Source organism: Pistacia vera, unplaced genomic scaffold (genome assembly GCF_008641045.1).
Source record: "Pistacia vera cultivar Batoury unplaced genomic scaffold, PisVer_v2 Contig11, whole genome shotgun sequence".
NCBI classification, from domain to species: domain Eukaryota; kingdom Viridiplantae; phylum Streptophyta; class Magnoliopsida; order Sapindales; family Anacardiaceae; genus Pistacia; species Pistacia vera.
The window spans coordinates 1493139-1502532 of record NW_022195137.1 but is presented as its reverse complement, the minus strand read 5'-3'; the positions used below and the strand labels follow the sequence as shown (position 1 = coordinate 1502532).

General features: G+C 36.5%; 1 non-coding gene across 1 annotated transcript; it reads right to left on the bottom strand.

The window, feature by feature from the left end:
- Positions 1-1278: 1278 nt before the first annotated feature.
- On the bottom strand, positions 1279-1385 carry LOC116139386. The gene has a single exon (XR_004129446.1). It is a non-coding gene; the product is annotated as a small nucleolar RNA R71 (small nucleolar RNA).
- Positions 1386-9394: the final 8009 nt, after the last annotated feature.

The following is a 9394-nucleotide window of genomic DNA, read 5'->3' as shown; positions in this document are numbered from 1 at the left end:
TCTTAAGGGCCCAAGAATTGAATGAACTAATGGATTAGGTTGAGATCGAGAGATGCTACTTAGTTGGTCTATGGTAGTAAAACCATAGGTTGAGCGAATACTAGAGATAGGTTACCGCGACTTGTGAGGTTTTGGTAAACTCCATAGAGCATAATGATCTCCAATTGCTTAAATCTGATTAGAGATAATTTGGGTTAGTAATTAGGGGTTAATTTGATAATTGTTCGAGAGAAAGTTATTGGAAATTTAGGGAGTTTGACCTATAGGAAGATCTTAATAAAATTAGCATAAGTGATAGATACATATAAATAAGAGTTGGTGTGAAATATATGCCCTAGGTCTAGTCATCTTGCTTTAAACCCAAAGATTTATTTTAGTTGTTTTCTTTTCAGTTTTCTTTTAAATTCAATTGTTAATTTAGTTTAGATTTTCCTTGATAAAAACTGTGATTAATCAAATAGAAATTAGATAGTAGTAATTCCCTTAGGTTCGACATCCGTATTCTTATACTTTATTACTTGCACAATTACGTATACTTGCGAAAATCTACAACAAGTTTTTGGCGTCGTTGATGGGGAGTTATTTATTTTTTTAATATCATTACGAACTATTTAGTTGCTAGTTTGATTTGTTTTATCTTTGTTTTAAAGTTGATTTTCTTTTCTTTTCTTATTTTGTCGTGTTTGTTTTTTGTTTTAGATCTTGGAGAGCTTACGTTTAAAATGTAGTAGTGATCTTAATCCTTTCAATTCTGAGATAGAGAGAACAACTAAACAGTTGAAAAAGGAAAATAGGCAAGCTAACTTAGAAAAAGCAGTAGCTGACAAGGAAAGTATAAATCAAAATATGAGTAATCTAGAAAATGAGGAAATCGCAGGGGGCGATGCAACTACAGGAGTGGTAGTGGTTCAACGAGCATTAAAGGACTACTCTAGTCTTATTGTTGAAGGGTGCTATTCTAGCATCAAGAGGCTACCAGTTCAAGTGAATACTTTTGAAATAAAGCCAGCAATTGTTCAATTGATATAGCATGCGGTTCAATTTTCGAGGTTACCTAATGATGATCCTAACCTGCATATCGCAAACTTTCTGGAGCTCTGTGACACATTCAAACACAATAAAGTATCTGATGATGCAATTAGGCTTAGACTTTTCCCATCCTCTCTTCAGGATAAAGCTAAGGCTTGGTTGATTTCTTTGCCATCAAGAAGTATTACTACATGGAATAAGTTAGTTCAAGCATTCCTTACGAAATATTTCCCACCTGTCAAGTCTGATAAGATGAGGATTGACATCACAAATTTTTTCCAGCAAGATATGGAGTCACTCTATGAAGCTTGGGAGAGATATAAGGATCTCTTACGGAGGTGTCCTCACCATTGGCTGCCAATATAGTCGTAGATGCAGATGTTTTACAATGGGTTGCTACCAAATATACAAGTGATGATTGATGCTGCAAGTGGCGGAGCTTTGAATAACAAAACACTGGAGGAGGCTTATAATCTGATTGAAGTAATGGCAAGCAATAACTACATGAGGCCTTCGGAGAGAAATTCAATAAGGAAAGCAGCGGGAGTGCACGAAGTTGATGGCTACACCACATTGGTCGCTCAACTCTCAGCCATTCAAAAGCAATTGGGAGTTGCCTTAAAGGTAAATGCTATTGTTTCCTAACTTGTAAACTTTGTGCAAGAAATCATTTATCGAAGGATTGTCAAGAAAGAAATCCATTTGCTTAACCGGAACAAGCTAACTATGTCAACAACTTTCAACGAGGGCAAGGGAATCTGTATTCTAGCACATACACTCCAGCATGGTGTAATCATCCAAATTTTTTATGGAGTAACAATAATGAGCACAAGCCACCATCGGGTTTTCAACCTCGAGAGAATAGATCTAATATGGAGAGTGTGCTCACTAAGTTCATGGAAAAGTCGGGAAAAAGATTTGACAAGAATGAATCTCAACTCCAAAAGTATGAAGTTTTGTTACAAAACCAATCTGCTTCCATAAGAAATCTTGAAACTCAAATGGGGCAAATCCACAATATTTTAGCTGGAAGAGTTCAAGGAACATTGCCGAGCGATATCGAGAAGTGGTAAGGAGTTTAAAGAAGTAAGGAATGAAGGAGAAACAAAGGAAAAACTCGAAGAAGAAAAAGATGGCAGAACCAAGTGTGCCGCGGCACAGAAGAGGGTAGAAATAAGTGTGCCGCAACATAGGAACAGAAAATGACGAAAACACCCAAGCTTCGATGAACGATGACACGACCCTACTATATCCTCACATAGTGCAGAAACAGAGACTAGATAAGCAATTTGGTAAGTTCATGGACATGTTTAGAGTTTTGCACATTAACATTCCTTTTGTAGACATGTTGGAGCAAATGCCGAAGTACGCAAAGTTTCTGAAGGAGATTATCATAAAAAAGAGAAGGTTTGAAGAACATGAGACGGTGATGCTTAAGGAAGAGTGTAGCACGTTGCTATTAAAGAAATTACACAAAAGCTCAGAGATCCAGGGAGTTTCACAATTCCTTACACAATAGGTAGTGTTCATTTTGCTAAAGTTTTATGTGACATAGGAGCTAGTGTTAATCTCATGCCATTTTCTATTTATAAGAAACTAGGTCTAGGGGAAGTAAAGCCAACCACAATCCATCTTCAATTAGCTGATAGGTTTATAAAATATCCTAGGGGAGTAGTAGAGGATGTCTTGATAAAGGTAGATAAGTTGGTTTTCCTGGTGGATTTTATTGTTCTTGACATGGAAGAAGATCGAGAAGTACCTCTAATTCTAGGAAGACATAGCTACTAGTAAAACTTTAATAGATGTTCACCAAGGGAAGCTAATATTAAGAGTATATGATGAACAAGTAGAGTTTAATGTGTTTGATGCCATGAAGTACCCATATGAGGGAGATACTTGTTTTGAAATTAGTGTCCTTGATAATGTCATTTTCAAAACCATGGAAGAAAATTACCCAAGCTCCCCCTTAGAGAATTGTCTAGTTAACACAAGGACAAATGAAGATGAAGTGGATCGAGAAGAGTTGAAAGGGTGTTTAAGTTTCTTAAATTCTCTACCATCAATGAAATCACTACCCACCAAGAAGTTCTTTGAGATTAATGTGATAGAAAGTCACTCCAACTCATCAACAAAGGAGTCTTCGAAACTCAAGCTTAAACAGCTTCCATCTCACTTAAGGTATGCATTTTTAGAAGATTCAAAGTTTTATCTTGTTATTATTAATGCTTCTTTGAGTGATGTAGAGGAAGAAAAGCTATTAAGGGTGCTACAGACATACAAGTAGCTATTAGATAGACAATTGCAGACATCAAAGGTATAAGCCCTTCAATTTGCATGCACAAGATTTTAATGGAAGAAAGTTATAAGCCAACGGTGCAACCAGATAGAAGACTCGATCCAACAATGCAAGAAGTGGTGAAGAAAGAGGTTTTAAAGTTGCTAGATGTAGGAATCATTTACCTAATTTCTGATAGTGCATGGGTAAGTTCGGTCCAAGTTGTACCAAAGAAGGGAGGAATGACCGTGGTGCAAAACGACAACAATGAACTCATTCCGACAAGAACGGTTACAGGATGGCGAGTGTGCATTGATTATCTGAAGCTTAACTACGTGACATGCAAAGATCACTTTCCACTTCCATTCATCGATCAAATGCTAAAGAGATTAACAGGTCATGCACTTTGTTGTTTCCTAAATGGATACTTAGGATACAATCAACTTTTAATAGCACCGGAAGACCAACAAAAGACTACATTCACATGCCCATATGGAACATTTGCATACCGAAGGATGCCATTTGGACTATGCAACACACCAACCAAATTTCAATGTTGCATGATGTCCATCTTCTCAGATATGGTGGAGAACTCCATCGAGATTTTTATGGATAACTTCTCCCTGGTAGGTAACTCATTCGATTCTTGTTTATCTAACTTTTTTTAGTTTTGCAGAGATGTGTGGAGACCAATCTAGTACTAAATTGGAAAAAGTGCCATTTCATGGTACAAGAAGGAATCGTACTAGGCCATAGAATCTCCATCAATGGGATCGAGGTGGATCGAGCAAAGGTGGAGGTCATCGAGAAGTTACCACCCCTAAATTATGTGAAAGTCGTCCGAAGATTCCTTGGACACGCCGACTTCTATAGGAGATTTATCCAGGATCTTCTAAAATCTCTAAATCTCTTTGTGATCTATTAGCTAAGGATACACCTTTTAATTTTACTAAAGAGTGTTTAGAAGCATTTGAGTGTCTAAAAGTTAAATTGATATCTGGTCCTATAATTATTGTGCCCGATTGGGAATTATCTTTTGAATTATTTGTGATGCTAATGATTATGCAATAGGAGCTGTATTAGGGCAACGAAAATGTAGAATATTGCATATCATTTACTATGCTAGTAAGACATTGACGGGACCTTAACTGAATTATGCTACAGCAAAGAAAGAATTTTTAGCCGTTGTTTTTGTAATTAACAAGTTTCGTTCTTATTTGCTAGGTACAAAGGTCATCGTGCATACTGACCACTCAGCTTTGAAGTACCTCTTAGCAAAGAAGGATTCCAAGCCAAGATTACTTAGATGGGCTTTACTTCTTCAAGAGTTCGACTTGGAAATCCGAGACAAGAAAGGAACTGAGAATCAAGTGGCGGACCATCTATCTCGATTGGAAAGGAGGGAAGAAGATCAAAATAACGAAAAGCCAATCAATGAACATTTCTCGGATAAGCAACTATTTACGGTGCAAGATGGACCTTGGTTTGCCGACATCACCAATTACTTAGCAAAGAAGGTGCTACCTCCCGAAATGACACACCAAAGGAGGAAGAAATTTTTCTCCGACTTGAAACACTATTTTTGGGAGGATCCATTCTTGTACAAGCAATGTACGAACCAAATGGTCAAGAGATGTGTGTCAGAGAAGGAGATGGAGAATATATTTCGACAGTGCCATTCTCTAAAGGTCGGAGGGCATTTTGGAGCAACACGAACGGCTGCCAAAGTTCTTCGATCAAGATTTTTCTGGCCTATTCTCTTTAAAGATGCATACAATTATGTTCTAACTTGTGATACATGTCAAAGGGTTGGGAATATTTCTAGGAAAAATGAAATGCCTCTTAGTAACATTTTAGAAGTAGAAATATTTGATGTATAGGGCATAGATTTCATGGGACCTTTTCCATCTTCTTTTTCTAACCGCTTCATTGTTGTGGCTGTAGATTACGTCACAAAATGGGTGGAAGCTGTCGCATTACCGACCAACGATGCTCATGTCATGGTGAAGTTCATAAAGAAGATCATATTCACAAGATTCGACACACTTAGAGCTATCATAAGTGATGGAGGAGCTCACTTTTGTAACCGATAATTCGAGACATTGTTGAGTAAGTATGGAATTATACATCGAGTTGCAACACCATATCATCCGCAAACAAGTGGCAAGTGGAGGTGTCTAACAGAGAGTTGAAGAGAATCCTAGAGAAAACTGTGAATGCCTCTTGGAAAGATTGGTCCACAAAACTGGATGACGCGCTATGGGCATATAGAACGGCATCAAAACGCCAATAAGGCTGTCACCATATAGGTTAGTATATGGAAAAGCATGTCACCTTCTGGTTGAGCTCGAGCATAGGTCATATTAGGCTATGAAGATATTAAATTTTGACCCAAAGGCGGTAGGTGTAAAGAGATTGTTGCAACTCAATGAGATGAAGGAATTTTGCCACAACGCGTATGAGAGTGCTTGGATTTATAAAGAGAAGATCAAACTTTGGCATGATAAGCACATAGTGAAAAAGGAGTTCAAACTAGGAGAAAAAGTTTTGTTATTCAACTCGAGACTTAGACTTTTTCCAAGAAAGTTACGATCAAGGTGGTCCGGACCATTCATTGTAAGGTTTTTCCACATGAGGCCATCGAAGTTCATCATCCGGTGAAATGGATGTTCAAGGTTAAAGAACAAAGATTGAAACCCTATGTTGAGCATGGATTGGAAGAAGAAAGAGTTTCAATTTTTCTCCACGAACTAAAATGAACATAAAAAGGCATCAAGCTAAAGACGTTAACTAAGCGCTTCGTGGGAGGCAACCCATGTTTTCAATTTATTTTACTTTATCATTTTCATTTTACATGATTGTTTCTTTCAAAAAAATAAAATAAAAAAAGGGCTATGCCGCAGCATGAAATAGGCAGAAGCGACTATGTCGCGGCACAGTTGCGAATTGTTGGGTTTTTAAACCCAACAACATCATCGCCTATGGAAACACAAAATTGTAAACTCTCCTCTCTCCTCTCTCCACCTTAACACCTCTCTCACGTTACAAAAATCTTGCCTTTACATCATATTATAATATGTGTTCTCTTCATCTTTTGCAAGGATTTCAATTGAAATTTAAGAAAATCTTCTTGGTGGAGTTAGGGTTGCGAAATTGGGGATTTCAAAATTCAAGAGAAATTGGTGGAATTTTTTAGCAAGATTTCCTCTTCCCAACACAAGTAAGTATTCTTACACTCCATACTCACGAGTTGGGTTTCATATTACTTGATTTTGCAAGATTCATTGGCAATTTTGGATGCAATTTCGTTGGTTGAGGAAAATTAAGTATAAGGGTGATTTGCAATGCTATTATGTGAATTATAGATCATACATTGTCATTAGTTGGTGTTGTTGATTAGATTTGGTGTTGACTGTTGATTGAAATTGGATTGTTAATAAAAAAAATTGGTGTTTAAGGGAGGTAAGTTCAATCCTATTTGAAGAATTGGGTGGTTGTTTACTATTGGAGTTGTGGAAGTTCGTTTATTTGAAAGAAAAAAAGATTCATGGCTCCAAAAATAGCTCCTAAGCGAAAAGAAAGAGGTGGGAAGGGTAGCCAAGCTAATGATCCTAAGTTTGAGAGTGGAAAAGCTAAGGAAATGTTTGAAGATGCTCACCAAAAAGAGAGGGGTTTCATACAAGAAAGGGGCATGGATTTTGAGGATGATGACGTAGAAGAAATAACTGACATAATCAGGAAATTGGGTTGGCATAAATTTACTCAAACTCCCCCATCAGCCATTGCTCCAATTGTTGAAGAATTTTATGCCAACTTACCTGAAAGTGCCAATGGGAAAACGAAAGTTCGAGGAAAGGAGGTAAAATTTGATGCTGAGACAATTAACTAATATTGTGAATTGTCAACAGTCGAAGAGGGCAAATACGAGGAATACTTGAAAAGTGTCGATTATGACATGGTCATTAGGAGGTTGACAAAGGGACAAGCACAATGGGTCATGATGGGTGATTGTATAAGAAATTTTCTGCAAGAAATCTTTGCATGGCCACTCGTGTGTGGCAATATTTCATGAACACAAGATTGATGCCAACAACCCACAATAGTACCATGGATCGAGTGAGAGCAATCTTGCTTTACTGTATTGTGACGAAAAAGAAGATGAATGTGGGTAACATAATTGTGTCTCAAATGTTATCTTGTGCCAACAATCCTAACATGAGCTACTCCTTCCTGCAACTCGTCACGGCACTATGTCATAAAGAGGGAGTTCCTCGTACTTCAAGAGAAAAGGTGATTCAACTTATCATCTGTTTGACTTATAAGTACATGAACAAACTCTCAATAGGACGGAAAAAAATAACTAGAACAGCGGATGATTCATCTTCAAAAGCTCCACAGGAGGAAAAAGAAGAGAGTTTACATGATAAGGTGGAAGTCATACTCAATTATCAACAGCAACAAACCGAATGGATGAATGCTCAATTTCAAGTCCTCTTCGACATGCAACGAGATCAAATGGAGCAAGCAGGATGTGACACTTGAAGGTACAAATTGAGAGAGATGATTTATCACCCAAGTGAGGCTGATGAAGAAGACGATTAGGAGGAGTCTGATGACAGTATGGAGGACTAAGTAATGGGAGGAGCTCTAGTTAGAAAAGGAGAATTGATGTGTTGCATTCCATGTCATTTCCCTCGCTTTATGTACTTTTATTTTGTGTTGTTTATATACTCTTATGGGTTTTTTGTTTGAAGTCGGTTTTATGTGGATTTTCGTTTAATATTTTAAGTTATGATAGATTTAGTGTGGTTTGACATGTTAATTATTTTTTGTTTCACCTATAAGTTTCGTTATGCACACTAAATTGGCCGAGCATGGCGCATAGTTTGTTTTCTTCTGATTAGATTCCCGATGACTATTGGATACGACAAACAATATGCATGCCTTCAAAAGATTATCTCCGTATAAATGTTGCACACAAAAGGTAGTGTAGTTGTTCTCTTTGCACATTGAGGACAATGTCCATCTCTAACGTTAGGGGTAAGGAATTTTTTTTTTTTTTTATAGCCAAATTTAATTTCTTTTGATAGACATATTTGAATATCTTTTGTTTTTATTTTATTTATTCATTGATTTTTTTTTTTTTTTTTTTTTAGAAAAAAGCTTTTGGGTGGAATTGATTTAGGTTGTTGTAGGTTCTAAGAGTCAATGTATTTTGTCTTATTTTTGGAACTCATATATAAGTCAATGATAAAACCATGATTGTAAATATGTAACATTGAGAATTCTATTAATTTTCGCATAGTATAAGGATGATAGTGAATGGCAATTGCATTTAGTTATGACTCTATTGGGAATGGGTTTGATTGGTTTAATAATTCGGAAACTTAAAGATATTTTATGTGTGTTTTTTTTGGGCAATAATTATTTTGTGAAAATTGTGTATAAACTCTGGAACTCATTTGAAAACCACTCGAGGTGAAATCCTAAAATCTGCATTGCTTAGGATATGATTTAGGCAATTTTCTTTGAAACGATTGAGCCTTTCAAGCCAACCAATATTATTTTATCTCTAGTTAACCTTTTGAGCCTATTATTATACTCTTGGTAAGCCATATTTTTTTGCTGTAAACTTACTATATCTCACCTTGATGATGAAGCCTAAAACACTTTCCAACCCATCTTACTGTGAGAGACTTAATTTAGTGTGACCTTATAAGAAAAACTCATGAGAAGAAGTGTGGTAGAAGAAAATAAATATATCTTTTGGACCACAATCTAAGTATGTGTAATGAGATAGGTTGGCGGTTGTGAAAAAAAAAAATGATAGTTGAAGCCAGGTGGGGTAGACTAATTTTTTTATGAGTTACTATCTTCCTAAAAAAAAAAAAAAAAAGCAAAAGAAAGAAAAAAAAAATTTGAAAAAAAAGAAAAATTTGCAGAAAAATAGGAAGAAGTAGCTGGGGAGAAGAACTTGAAATGAGATACATTACATGAGGGTTTATGCTAATGTTGGAACGAAGAGTTCAATCAATGTGAAAGGGTAGAGGGTGAATGAGAAGGGAACCAAGGAGGAGATTGTTCATGGTC